Raw genomic sequence first — 16,185 nt, 5'->3', positions numbered from 1 at the left:
TAAATACAGAATTAAAATCCACATGCAAGAGAATAGAAAACATACCCACAAAATTGTGACACAAGATATACCCTGGGAAACCCTCATTGAGGGAAAAACCCAGCCTCCAAAAGCATCCATCACCATGTATTATTCAGCAAAAATACCATTGCCATACAACCATGGAAGCCTTCATGGCCATAGCCACAACCGAGCAAACTATGTGAACAAGCATGAATCCACACATCCCATGCCATGCTTCCAACCTTCACAAATGCTCCCTTGGCTACCCTGTCAAGCCTTGTCCCACTCAACTCTTGCCTTTTGTCTTCTCCTTGTCACTCTCTCTCTCTATACAACAACTACCCTTGTGGCTGCTTATATAATAGCAAGTCCCACAAAACCACCAAGTGGTATTACATAAACCATGTGCTACCTAACCCACTGACCCCACATTTAATATTGGGCATTTAATTCTTTTCCCTAATATTAAATAATTACATAAAATATTTTCACAATGTTACAATACAACTTATCAAGAATATTCCATGGGAATCTTTGCATGTTGCACGTCCATCTAGGCACAACATTACATAATAAAAAAGAAAATAATAAAATAATAATATTATGCAATGTGTGCAACACCCATTATCTCAACAATCTCCCACTTGTTGTATACATTGCATAGGGTCAATCCGTAGCCACATAAATGAACAAGGGAACAATCCCTCCCAGCACATCCACCATCATGGATCAAAATACACCAAGTGCTCCATCTTGGTACCCACAACAAAAAACAAAGTATCTAGCATCTCGAACATGAATGATCTCACCCCCTATTATGCCACTACCATTGGACATACATAGAAGCCATCCAAAGAGAAAGCCACCCAACCTATTACATTAGAAGATCATAAAATCCTGTACCAACTAAAATTCCAAGCACAAAAACCTGATCCAAAGGTAATCACATGTATCCATAGTTGTTAAAATATCCATAGCTGAAATAGCACCCACAAAAAGTGCCAAACCCATCCAACTATCCATACCTCAAAGGTATAACAAGTGAATCTCATATCATTGACATATCCAATCTACAACCTACAATCACAAGCCTCAAGAGCAATACCTGCCACATATATACCAAGAAGCTCCCACTGCAAAAGATAATGTCAAATCTATAACCAATCCACTCACAACATCTCAAAGAAGTGAATCCATGTAGTATCAAGGAGATCCACAATACATAATCCAATATCCTGCAAGAATAACTCTCATAACAAGTCTCCAATGCTCTCCCAAGTTTACCACAACCAACAGAGGAAAGAGATAAAGGAATAACCATGTCATCTCTCACATGACATACATGAGCACAAACCAGTGATCACAATCTCCAACCAATCTCAAATCCAATGTAGGCAAAACTGAACATCCAGGAAGATAACCAAGACCAGAGAAACCATGCAAATCATAACCTGTATCATGTCCTTCTACACACACCTCTAGATGTAAACTGTGCAAGTATGATCTCCTCCATAAAACCCCAACAAGAAGCCTCAACAACACCCAAACCATACCATATAACTCATCATGGATGTAAGCCTCTCACAAGAAGATCAAACTCATAAACCCATTCCTAAACCAGGGAATAACCATTCCTAATCCAAGGAAAATGCCCAATATAAAACCATCTCCCAAACTCAAACAGCATAAAAAAATATGCACATGGAGATAACCAATGCTAAACCATCTCTCAAATGAACCCTCCAAAACTAACTCATGTACCATAGCTCAAGATCCATATCCATGAAAGACAAGCATAAATATAATGCAACTGAGAGAAACAATGGGCTATACCTCTCAAGTAGAAAACCGCCGAGTAGACCAAGAGTGGGGAATGAGAATGCTCATCAAGATACCCAAGTCTCCAACCAAGACTCTTCTAAGAACAATCTCCTCTCAAGTCCATATCAGGTGATTGCCCCTCGGACTTCCTGCTGAAACCATCAACCATCCCAACAAATACTTCTCTAATCCACGAGAAATTAGCGCCACCACCATCTCTAAGTATCCATGAGCACCTGTAACCAATCAATCCATGCCAACTCCAAATGCAACATAGCAATATCATGAAGTATCCAGCTTATGATCAGTGTACTCAATACCAAGAAACTAAACCAAGATCAATGTCAAAGTTCCAACCATGGCCTCAAGAACATAAACATGACAACATGATCTTACCATCTCAACTAAAGAGATAACATGCTCCACATGAACACACCATAACATGTCACAACTCTAAATGCGTATCAAGAGTATACCATGACATAATAATGAAACCATCCTCATACCAAGGATAACATGCCAAATAAAAGCATAAACCACACCTTTGCCAAGAACCCTGTGAGTCCTCAAGATGCAACCATCTCCATATACCATGAACAAAACCATCTCCACATACTAGGAAGAACCATCTCCACACACCATGAAGATAACCAAGAACTCCATGAGTCCTCAAGATCTAACCATCTTCACACCATGAAGATAACAAGTGCACCATGCAAATGTCAAAGACGCTTCTGCAGCAACAGGATCTAAGACAAACCTCCAACATCTGCAAACACTCAATAAATATATCAATGCCAACAACTCCCACTCAACTGTGGTACCAAGTCACCTATGGCATCATAAAATCCATCCTCTCCAAACCAAGAAGATATATACCAAACCAGGAACTAATCCTGCACTGTCACCCCATCACTGTCACAAGCTCCCACTAAACCATATATCCGAGCTATCCATGACATAATGATGAAAAATAACCATCCTCTAACCATGAGAATCAACCAAGGCATCAAACCATCAAAGAACTCAAAGTGCACATCATGAGCTCCTCAAAAGAAACCAAATAACCATGATCCTCAACCAAGAAGATATACCACCATAACTGAATCAGAAATCCAAGCTAATGAACATCAAAGATGTACCTGTATATCCAATCATGTCATGCCAAAATCCATGACACCATGATCACGTCCATGAACCGAGCATCAGGCTCTCAAAGTGTCCAACCTGTCAGCATAGTCAACCACAATCTTCCACCATGACTGCACCTAGTAACAACATCTCATCCCTCTACATGAAGATAAAATCATGTGACTTAGGGCATAGACAACTCAAATCCAAGCCACCAATCTGAATATGCATCAATAATGAAAGATCAATGAGAAAAGACAACCCATAACCAAGCTATAAATGCAACCTGTAAGTATAGACTGCTTACAACACTACACAACTTGTAGATCCAACAAGTCATCATACATATCCAAGCTAAACACTGATAACCATATCATCATGAGACCAAACTTGAGTATACAATGACATCAAATCTTAAATCTCCAATGCCATAAACTCACAATGTTACCATAGTCAAAATATACTTATAAACTATTTAGATAAATATATCAATAAATATATCATGCCAAACCTGCATCAAATCTAAACCAATGTGTAGAGCTCTCCAAGAGCTTTCTGTTGACTACTCGAAGTCCAAAATCTGACTCCGTATGCCCAAGTTATGCCCCAATCTGAACTCAAAATAAATAACATCTGACTTTAGAGCTTTTAAAACCTGACAAAATCTCAAAATCATAGAACCAAACCTACACCATCTTGTAGTGCTCTAAATTAGCTTTCCAATGCCTATAAGAACTCTAAAATCCGATATTCTGAGAGAAAGTTATGGTCATTTTACTAAGACAGTCTTTTTACCATTTTCAGTACGATTTTTCATTTTTAATTTTTTTCAATGACGAAAATTCTGACGGGATTAAATTTGACGGCCATCATGGGCTGAAACTAAAAAACTCTTTCATTTCCTCTGAACATGGCCAAACTAGGGCATATTATATATCAAAATTTATGGAAACGTTGACCCGGATCCAATGGTGAGGTCTGTTTTTACCCAAGAGGTCATTTATGCAAGCTACCCCCCAAAACCCTCACTTAAATGAAACATCCGAAAAACTCTTTTGTCCAACAATTTCACATGCCCAAATCTTTTAACATCCCATCATAACAGCAAACCCAAAATCCTCAGATCTGCAATAAATCATTCATATATCTTGCCCTTTTCTTTTATCCTCTCATGCATTCCCATGGATTCAATCTAGGGTTATAATAATAAAACCATAGCTCTGATACCACTTGTAAGGAAACTTGGCAATAAAGAATATAACCGTTTCCACATAACCCATAATAGATTTGAAATAAATACGGAATTAAAATCCACATGCAAGAGAATAGAAAACATACCCACAAAATTGTGACACAAGATATACCCTGGGAAACCCTCATTGAGGGAAAAACCCAGCCTCCAAAAGAATCCATCACCATGTATTATTTAACAAAAATACCATTGCCATACAACCATGGAAGCCTTCATGAACATAGCCACAACCGAGCAAACTATGTGAACAAGCATGAATCCACACATCCCATGCCATGCTTCCAACCTTCACATATGCTCCCTTGGCTAACCTGTCAAGCCTTGTCCCGCTCAACTCTTTCCTTTTGTCTTCTCCTTGTCACTCTCTCTCTCTATACAACAACTACCCTTGTGGCTGCTTATATAATAGCAAGTCCCACAAAACCACCAAGTGGTATTACATAAACCATGTGCTAAAACCATGTGCTACCTAACCCACTGATCCCACATTTAATATTGGGCATTTAATTCTTTTCCCTAATATTAAATAATTACATGAAATATTTTCACAATGTTACAATACAACTTATCAAGAATATTCCATGAGAATCTTTACATGTTGCACGTCCATCTAGGCACAACATTACATAATAAAAAAGAAAATAATAAAATAATAATATTATGCAATGTGTGCAACACCCATTATCTCAACAAATAGATCATGTTATCACTATCTTAATTGATTCTTGTACTCATTTACATAATCGTAACTCAACCTTTCCTCTAGGTGATATTGTTACATCTTTTGATCAAATCCTCTTCATCAATAAAATAAGTGATAGTACTTAAATCATATAAGTAGTTGTCTTACCAACAAATAGCAGGTTTGATATCAATGACAAAATAATGATTGAAGCATATTTGATCATACTTGTATCAATCTATTCTCAATAATCTCCCTCTTTAACAATCTGATCAAGAAAACTGATCAACCAAAATAACTAGGTTAAAACAGTAAGACAATACCAAAAAGAAAATAATTCTTTGTATTGAAATCTCTCCCTCTATTAGCAACTTCCATCTCCCTCTATCAGCAACTTCCATCTTTTGAATAGGTTACAAAACTCTTCCTTATAACTCCCTTTGAATTTCTTCTTATATCTCCCTCTTACAAAGTAGATGTTAGGATTTCTCTTTCTTTATTCTCCTAATCAGTAACTATCTTCCTCTTTCTTGTGTATACTACTTGATCAAAACTTTTCTCCCTCTATTTCTCTTTCTTGTATTTCTCTTGATCAACAATTGTGTCCCTCTTTGAAAACAATGCCAAAGACTTGTCATCTTAACATGAAGATATGGACTTGTTCAATTTCTCCCTCTATCACCTTACTTGTGACTGATTTGTAGTTCTAGCTCTTTGATTACTTTAGGCAGCTCCTAAAGTAAGATCCTCTACATCAATGTGTAACATATGAAATCAACTTATTTGATATAGGGAACTCCTTTTGTTACTTAGATAGCCTTTGATAGGGGTATCACCCCTAGTTTACCTCTTAGATACTGATGAGCATCCCTAGGTAATACTTTTGTGAAGATATTAGCAATTTGCTCTTTTGTGTTAACATATTCCATCTTCACCTCTTTATCTTGAACTAATTCTCTCAATAATACTTGATTGCAATGCACTTAGTCTTTGTGTGCATCACATGATTCTTTGATATATTGATAGCACTTGTATTATCACAAAAAGTGTTATCGATTCTATGATCTCTTCCTCTATACCTTTGAGTAATTGTTTGATCCATACAATGTTTATATAATTTATAGCAGCAACAACTTCAGTAGTAGATTGTGAAGTGCATCTTTGTTTCTTGCTAGTCCATGTAATCAACCTTTTCCCTAAGAAAAATGCTCCTCTATTGGTGCTCTTTCTGTTATCAATGTTTCTAGCCCAATCAACATTAGTATAGGCTCTTAATTTAAATTTCTCATTTTTCTTATAATATAGACCAAACTCCTCCATTCCTTTTAGATATCTCATTATTTTGTTTACAACCATCAAGTGATTTTCCTTGGGATTAGGAGAGAATCTTGCAACTATCCCTACAGATAATGGAATGTTAGGTCTGCTTTGTACTACATATTGTAATTTTTCAATCATAGACCTATACAATGTTTGATTCACCTCAGCTGAATCAACATTCTTTGACAACTTGTGTCCTTTCACCATAGGTGTACTTACTTGTTTGAAGTCCTCTAATCCAAAAGGTTTTAGTAATTTCTGAAATATTTTGACTGTGTGATGTATATACCATATTTCATTTGATATACTTGCAAACCCTCACAGAACTTGATCTCTCCAAGCATAGACATCTCAAATTCTTACTTCATTTCATTTGCAAAAGCCTTACATAAAGCATCTTGACCTCCAAATATGATATCATCAACAAAAATTTTAGATAAAAAAATACCTTCATCTTTTTCTATGTTTATGTATAGATTGCAATTATCATCAGTCCTTTCAAATCCAATCTTCACAAGATAGTTATGAAGTCTCTCATACCATGCTCTTGGTGCTTGTTTCAAACTATATAGAGCTTTGTGTAATTTACATACCATGTTCTTATTGTTAACATTTAAAAAACCTTTTGGCTATTCTATGTAAACTTCTTCCTCTAATATGCTATTCAAAAATGTAGATTTAACATCCATTAGATAAACTTTGAAACCTTTATATGCATAATAAACAAGTAAAGTTCTTACTCCTTCCAATCTAGCAATAGGAGAAAATGTCTCTCCATACTCAATTCATTTCTCTTGTGCATATCATTTGCAAAATAATCTTGCCTTGTTCCTTGTGACTTCACCATTTTCATTTAGCTTGTTTCTGAATACCCACTTGATGCCAACTGTATTTTTGTCTTCTAGTCTAGGAACTAGAGTCCATGTTTTGTTTTTCTTTATTTGTTCAATCTCTTCTTCCAAGGCTTTACTCCAGTCTACATATTCTAATGCATCTCTCACTAATTTAGGTTCTTTCATGCTTAGTAAACATTTATCATTTCTCAATTTATTTCTTTTCATTGGTCTAGCATCTTTGTCTCCAATTATTTGTGTAGCAAGATGATGTTTCTTGACATATTTGGACAATCTTGGTTCAGCTCTAGTTTCCTCATTTTGTCTTTCAGCTTTAGAGTCACTATGTACATCTTTGTTAGGTAGCTCAACATCTCTTTCATGTACACTATTCTCAAAATCAAAATATGCTTCGAATTCATTTTGTAAATTGATATTTGAATGTATCTTAGTTCCTAAATGCAACTTAGCATTCATAGTATGTGACTCGGTAGTAGCTGAAACTTGATGTTGGTTTGTAGCTTGATTTGTAGCATCTTCTTTAGTAAACATACCTTCATAAGAGTATACAAATGATTTGTATTCTTTTGGTTCTTTTGTAGGTTTAGCCTCATATACTTTTGTATATTCATAAAAATTCACATTTGCACCTTCCACAACTTTGTTAGTGTTAGTATTTAAACACTTATAAGCTTTACTTCTTATAGAATATCCTAAGAATATACATTCTTCACTTTTGCATCTAGTTTACCATTCCTAAAGTCTTTAAGAATGTAAAATTTGCTTCCAAATACCTTAAAGTATTTTACATTGGGTGAGTATCCATACCATAGTTCAAAAGGTGTTGAATGAGTACCTTTCTTGATTCGTACACAGTTCAAGATATAGATAGATGTACTTATAGCTTCTCTCCAGTATTTTAAAGAAAATTTTTTCTCCATCATGAGTGTTCTAGCATAGTCCATTATAGATCTATTCCTCCTTTTAGCTATTCCATTTTGTGGAGGGATTCTAGAGGTAGATGTTTTTCTTTTGATTCCTTTGTCACTACAGAATATCTTGAACTCATTTGATGTATATTCTCCTCCTCTTTCAAATCTCAAACACTTTAAAATTTTACCTATTTCCTTCTCAACTCTTGCTAAGTACCACTTAAACATTTGGAAAATATCATATTTCTATTTTAAAAACATAACAATCATCATTCTAGAATAGTCATCAAGTAGCATAATGTACTTATCTCCTTTGTAGCTTTGCACTTCAATTGGTCCACACAAGTCAGTATGAAAAATCTCTAGTATACCTTTAGAGGTATGAGTTTTACTCTTAAAACTTGACTTTGTCATTTTTCCTAACTGACATTGTTTGCATATTGCATTATCAAGCTACTTCAACTTAGGAAAACCTCTAACTTTTCTCATATTAATGATACTGACTAGGTTATCAAAATTGACATGACATAACCTTTTGTGTCATAGCCACACATCATCAAATTTTACAATTAGATAAGTAGCATCCTCTATATCAAGATAGGATAGATTACTCCTAGTTTGATCACCCTTTTCGATCATTTTTTCATTTGTGTCATATATCTTAGTAATCTTGTTTTCAAACTCAACCTTACATCCTAAATTATTCAATAGTGACACACTCAAGAGATTATAGTTAAGCCCTTCAACATAGTAAGCATTGTCACATAAAATCTTATCTATGTGTTTGATGGAACCTTTTTCTTTTATCAAACATGGTGCATCATTACCAAATCTTACACTATTTCCATCATAACAATTTAGGGTAATAAACTTACTTTTGTCTCCAGTCATGTGATGTGAACACCCACTATCAATGATCCATCTATCATTCTTGTTCACTCAAGTCACAATTGTAGTTGCCTCATTTTCATTAGATTTTTCCTTTATTGCAACATGCATCACTTCATCATCATGCTCATTAGATTCATCTTTTGTTTCCTCTTTAGCAATGTAGCATGACTTTTTGCCTTTGTCTTTGTAGTCTTTGCTGTCTTCATCTCTCCTACTTTTGTATTTGTCATCACCTATGTAGTTCTTCTTCTCTAGACATCTAGTAGCAATAAGACCAACCTCATTGCAATTGAAATAAATGATAGGTAATTTACCTTTGAACTTGCCTTTATCTTTGTGGAATCTTCTTGCTAGTAATGCTTCAAGTTGTTCTAAATCCTCCTCATATGTATCGTTGTCACTAGACACACACTTTGTCTTTTTCTTCTTTTTCTTCTCACCAGATTCCTTCAATGAAACTTTGGCTATGAAAGCAGATTCAATATTATCATGTTTATAATTATCAAAATTAGATAGCTCAAAAGCAGTGAGTCTACCTACCAAATCTTCAAGTGATAGATTATATCCTAGTATACATCTCAGTTTTTGAATTGTAGAAACTCTAATAGCATATATAGGCAATAATGTCCTTAAAAATTTACTTAGTACAGTATCATCATCTATTTTACTAGTAGCTCCTCTTATTGCATTAACAACTTCTTTTATCCTTGCGACATATTGAAAAATATTTTCACCTTCTTCTATTCTTATATCATCAAACTTACTTCTAAGACTTTCAGCTTTGGCTCTTAGAACATTAGTGTCTCCTCCATAGATTGTGGCTAAGGCATCCCACATTTTATTTGTATTGTTAAGACCTTTGATATAATAAAATTCAACATAATTTAGGGTAGAGGCAATCTGAAGCATTGCTTGGTTATTTTCTTTCTTTGTTTTCATATCCTCAGTAGTTGGGGCTCCAACAAGATCAACATGCTTAATGGTAATGGTAGATTGTGCATGATCTCCGAGTCCTCCAAGGTGTAGCTTCATCAAACTTTTTCATGTAGAAAATTTATCTCTATTAAGCTTGAGTACTTCTCTTTTTGACATCTTGATCTTTATGCTTCTAGTACCTTTAAACTAGTCCTCTTAAGTAGATGGCTTTGATACCAATTATTAGAATAAATAAGAAGGGGAGGGGGGTGAATCAATTATCCAAGGTCTAGATGTATAAATGAAAATTTTCATAACTTAGTGAACCCATAAACATTTATCATCATGCACGCATCCATTAGATTATGCAATCACATAAAAACTTATAGGTTACTATAAAATCAACTTGCAGAAATGTAAGCATGAAATATAACAAATTCATCAACACACTTGAACAATGATTTATGTGGAAACCCAATTTGGGAAAAACCACTAGTAACATGTTACTCTTTTTCACTATTCTAAAGTGATGCCCTATGGAAGGCCAACCTTGTTAAAGGTTACAATACACACAATTAAATGTGACCCTATTAAAAATTTCAATCACCCTATTAGAAGTGAGCCTTGTTAGAGGACTTTAGACCATTCACTTGGAATGTCACCTGGTTAAAGGATTTACAAATAACTATTAGGTCAACCTTAATCCAAAGGATTTACCCTTGAATAATACAATTATTAGAGAGTAACAGTAAGGCTTGATCTAATAAAAACTTACAACTCCATTCGAAAATTATAGATCACTATTCTAGTCCTCTATTCTACTTGGCCTTCACACATTTAAGCTCTGATAGCTTGTTTACACTTCAAAAATTCATACCCTTAAGCCTTCTTTCTTAACATGCCATTGCAGACTCTTCTCTTAGGGTCACTTGATGAAGCAAAACCCTTGACTCCTTGTCTTCCTTCGGTTTTCACACATGACAACCCTTGCTTTTGACCATCCATTCCTATAAATAGGAAATTAAGATCTTTTACCACTCATTCTCCATCATCTAATTTAGGGTTAGGATGGATTAGGTAGGATAAATGGAATATACCTTGTATTTCATATCTTTTCTAGAAAATTATCCTTCAATCCTCTTTGAATTTGCCTAAAAATAGTTTACCTTGAATTTTGTGCCACTAGCTAATCGGTCTTATCTTCCACTTGGTTCACACAATCCAAGAAAATAAACTTGTTGACTTAGATCCATAAAATTCATTATTTTTAGGTAGGATAAAATGAATATACCTTGTATTTCATATATTTTTTAGAAAATTATCCTTCAATCCTCTTTCAATTTGCCTAAAAATAGTTTACCTTGAATTTTGTGCCACTAGCTCATCAGTGTTATCTTCCACCTGGTTCACACAATCCAAGAAAATAAACTTATCAACTTGATCCATCAAATTCATTATTTTTCAAATAATGTAGCCACTTGACATTAACTTTCTTTTGATGCTTAACACATACTACATTGCTCAACATCCTCTGTAAAATCACTCAACACAAACTAAACTTTACTAGTGCTTGACATCAACTAAACTTCACTTGCCATCCACTGTTTTGCTCAACATACACTAGAATAGACTTTTACTTAGCTCAAACTAATTTTTTGCTCAACTTGCATTGACTTTTCTGGGCACCTATGATCCACTCGGTCAAGCTTGGCAAACAAACTTTGTTGAACTTGTTCCTCTAAACTTTGTTACTGTAACCAACTTTTGTAACTTTAACTAGATTGTTAATACACCATGTTATCACTGTCTTAACTGATTCTTGTACTTCTATACATAATCATAACTCAACCTTTCCTCTAGGTGCTATTGTTACATCTTTTGATCAAATCCTCTTCATCAATCAAATAAGTGATAGTATTTAAATCATATAAGAAATTGTCTTAACAACAAATAACAAGTTTGAAATCAGTGACAAAACAATGATTGAAGCATATTGATCATAGTTGTATCAATCTATTCTCAAAAATCTCCCTCTTTAAAAATCTTCTTCAATTTATTCTCAACAATATCCTTTAAAATAATTTTGCATCAACCAAAACATTAGAGAAATTGTAGGAATAAATAATCAAAAAATTGAAATATACAACATCAAAATAAGTTTTTTTCCATTCCAAAACCTTCCTCCAACTTCTCCAAATTAAAATTTTGTGTTATGGAGACCATATGTATAAAATTTTAAATCACATTAAACTCTCCAACCAACCTACAACTACCGATTAACATCTTTAAACCAACTTCTAAAAACTTGTCACCAAGTTGTCATTACAATTTTAGCAACTTTTGAACAACTTTTACAATTATTATCCAAATGAATTCAAACTTTTTGTAAACCCTTGAAATATGATGAAAGTAAACTTAGGAATCAAATTAAACCATTTACACTCTACTTTGATACATTTGAGTGGTTTTATCACACTTGACATTTTTTAGGACCTTGTAAGTCACTATTCTTTTACTGACTTTTATAGCCTTACAAAATAATTTGAAAGAGCTCCAAATGGTATTTAGGTCCTTGCATAATATTGAAACCATACTAAAGACAATGTAAAATATTAATTTATCCATGAGACATTCAATGAATAGGTTCTCTTGCATCATACTCCCCAACTTTGAAAAATTTCCAAGTCCTCTTGGAAATGGGGTTTCAAATACCTCCTCATCTTAACTTTTGGTCTTTCAATCCTTTTGCTTGAGAATATGAACCTGTTAAGAAAAAACTTATGTCCTTTCCAATTTTATTTATTCATCACCTACATTGAAATGAGAATAACAAAAAATTCATGGGAAAAAGTCAATTGATTTGTATCAAAATCAATCACAAAATCTGCACCTTTCTTCTCAAATCTTCTTGAAAACTCTTCCCTTTTACCATCATTCTCATCACAATCTAATCACTCTCTACTATTTTTTTATTATTATCCTTTATTTCTAAAAATACTTCAACATCATCATTTTCAACAATGTCCATCTTCATGGAGTCTTCAATTGGTTCAACTTTCTTATTAGATTCAATCAACTCTTCCTCTTTTGTTTCTTCTATCCTTGTTTCTCTTTGTTCTTCCTTAAGTTCATTCTCTTTTTCACAACTTTTTCAACTTCTCAAAACTCTAAAAAATAAAATTCTTCATCTCCTTCACAATTTTCAATTCATTGCTCTAGGATATTAAGAATTTCTTCCAACTTCTTTCTATGCTCCTTTACTTCTTTTCCCAATCTTTTAATCTCCTCGTCTTTTATTTTTTCTTCCTTCATCTTCTTTTGTGAATCCATATCCTAAAAATTACCATACATCAATTTCATAAATAATTCCATTTTCAAGAAATTCTCTTTTACCTTTCTTCATGTTGTCTTTGATACCTCTCCTTAGACATTTCTCCTCCTTTCTCTCTTGGCCTAGTCCCTTGGTATCTAGGTTCTCTCTTCAACCTGTAAAATAAAAACACACAACCACAAAATACATGTTTCATAGACCTTTTGGGCTCTAATACCACTTGAAATAGAGAGCACAATTTTTTTTTTTCTTTATGGGTCTTCTACAAAATTTCAAAGTTATAGAACCAACTCTACTCTAGCACTCCTTAGCCCTTACCTAGTACACATACCTAATAGGCCTAATTATGGTTGGCTTACAAATAAAGTACCAAGGAATGGGTAAATAGAATCAATCCAAAACTTAAAATATATTATTCCACTCAATTCTTAGGTAGGGCTTCACATTTATAATCTTTTCGAAACATTCAAATGAATGCAAGAATGTTGCAACTTTTAAGAATGATTCTCAACAAGGGTAGAATTAAAAACCCTTAGGGCCCATTTGGTAGTAGGAATTGGGCCAAAATTATAAAAGTCAAATACTGAAATATGTCAATTTGAATGAATGCATGAATGTTGCAACTTTTAAGAATGGTTTCTCAACAAGGGTAGAATTTAAAACCCTTAATCAATCATTTATAACTTTCAAAACTGAAATAATTCAACTAATTCCTTTTGTGAAATTAAATAATAGTGAATTACCAACATTTTTTCTAATTTGTAGCCTAATCCAAGAAAGGAAATAAAAGTTATCACAATTTTCTCAAAACTATTCATATTATGATAGAATATGACTTGTCTTCACCAAAACGGCCATAACTTTTTCCAAACATAATGAAAATCATCTAAACTAGAACTAAATCAAAGCTAACTCATATACCTTTATGAAAATATAAGTTTTAGGTTTGTAGAACTGACACTAAGAGGGATAAATGCATAGGTCATGTTATTAGCTAATTCATACTTTTACTATTGCATGAACATAGGTCATGTTATTAGCTATTCCATACATCTTTTCTGTACAGAGTACTATTAATGCATTTAACTCTATCTATTCATATTTCTTGGAGCTCATTTCTCATATCAATGGTAGAACTCCAACTAAGAGGCATAAATGTTGTCACAAATACACCGATTCTAATCTTCTCTGGGAATTTCTCCATTATTGAGCTCAAAGTCATGCCTCCAACATTGTAACCCACCAATATTACTTGCACCCAACAAATTAAAACCAAATAGAAGTAAAATAGATCATTTATTAAGAGGAAAAAAGAAGTGGTGTAGAGATCATACTTTTTAGTGGGGAGGAAGAGAGTTGAACAACTCAATAAGTGGTTGATTTATGTCAAATCATGCTTGAATTTGATGGGCATCCCTTGGGTGAATTCCATAGGAGGAAAGATTTATTGCAATGGAATCATGACCTACCTTTCTTAAGAGAGGGAGAAGTTTGTACCAACACCAAGCTCCATGACATCCTCCATGAACCAATACAAAGTGTGTCTTTTCCCTTGCTACTGCCTTTGCCTCCATCACTGATTTTCTTTAATGAATTGACTCTTTTGCAAGAGTTGATTATAAGAAAAGCAAGAACAAATAGATTAAATATATGACATCATTCTATATTATTTCAATAGAAGAAAATGATGAAACACATCCATTTCACAAGTAAGTCAAAGAATGTAGAAAATAAAGGTTATTTGCACCACAACTTGATTGAAAACAATAACCATTAACATGTGTCATCATTTTTGAGACCATTAAAGGTAAAGGGAATAAATACAATGGATATATTACAAAATTTCATACGAATTGAAGAAAAAGTCTTGAATGATGAGATATATTCAGATCACATGATCAAGTAAATCAAGAAATCAAAGAACATTTACACTAAAATTATTGACTACCAACATGACTTATTATGGATACATCACACCATCTCGGTGTCTCACATTTCTCCATATTGAACATAGAAATTACATTCAAAAATAACAACTTCAAGGGTGTTTGAAATAACCATCTACTACCAAAAAATCATATCATATGGCATGAATTAAAGGAAAAAAAAACTTGAATGATGAAACATATCTATATGACATGATCAAGTGAATCAAACAAGTTAAAGATTACTAGCGTTACAATTTGATTCCAAATTCATCGTGGCTATATCACACAATCTCACATTTCACTAATCTTTGTTGAACATAGAAATTACAATCAATACCAACAATTTTATTGGTTCTTTATATAAACATGGATACTAACAATTTTTAACTATAATGATCTATTTTCTTTTGAAGATTACAATCAAATTGATAAGGAATTATTCTTATATGAGATTTTTATGAACATAACCCCTCTTCATAGATTCTATTATAAACCAATATGTTGATGGCAACTTCAAATTCATCTTCATTGAATTTGAAATCCTTAAACTCTCTATAAGCCAAAACAATAGCTCTATATTATTAAGAAATTAGGGTACATGAAATTATCTATTTAATAGATATGGATACCCTTTCCAAATAACATGTTCATATATACTTTTAATCTTTTTCTATTCCTTTTCACATATTTTGATATACTTTTTCATGATCTAGTGGTATAAATGTTGTTATTCCAATATCTTTAATTTATTGTTAAAGATTAAATTAAATTAAATTAAATTAGTTATGATAAATCATTTTAACTCTTTGTCTTATACTATTGAGATGTTTGTCAAAGATAAGGAATAATAAAATAGTTTAGCCTTAAATTAGTTATTATAAATCATTTTAACTCTTCCCAAATGAGTTTATCATTTTAACTCTAGCTCTAATTCTAATTCTAACCCTAATCATAATCCTAGTCCTAACTCTATCTCTAATTGTAACTGTATCCCTAATTAGAACTCTATCTCTTACCCTAACCCTAACCCTAACTCTTATTACACCCTTAACCCTAACCCTAACCCTATTTCTAGCCCTAACCCTATATATAAACCTAGTTATGTAACCCTAATTCTAATCTTAATTATAACTCTAACTCTAACTC

The 16,185-nt window shown here is 33.2% G+C and overlaps 1 pseudogene; it reads right to left on the bottom strand.

The window, feature by feature from the left end:
• Nucleotides 1-14,207: 14,207 nt before the first annotated feature.
• On the bottom strand, nucleotides 14,208-14,685 carry LOC149538214 (methylesterase 1 pseudogene; annotated as a pseudogene).
• Nucleotides 14,686-16,185: the final 1,500 nt, after the last annotated feature.

Source organism: Cupressus sempervirens, chromosome 9 (assembly GCF_028749045.1).
Source record: "Cupressus sempervirens isolate cs-2001-9-10 chromosome 9, ASM2874904v1, whole genome shotgun sequence".
NCBI classification, from domain to species: domain Eukaryota; kingdom Viridiplantae; phylum Streptophyta; class Pinopsida; order Cupressales; family Cupressaceae; genus Cupressus; species Cupressus sempervirens.
This window is presented reverse-complemented; position numbering and strand designations above follow the sequence as displayed.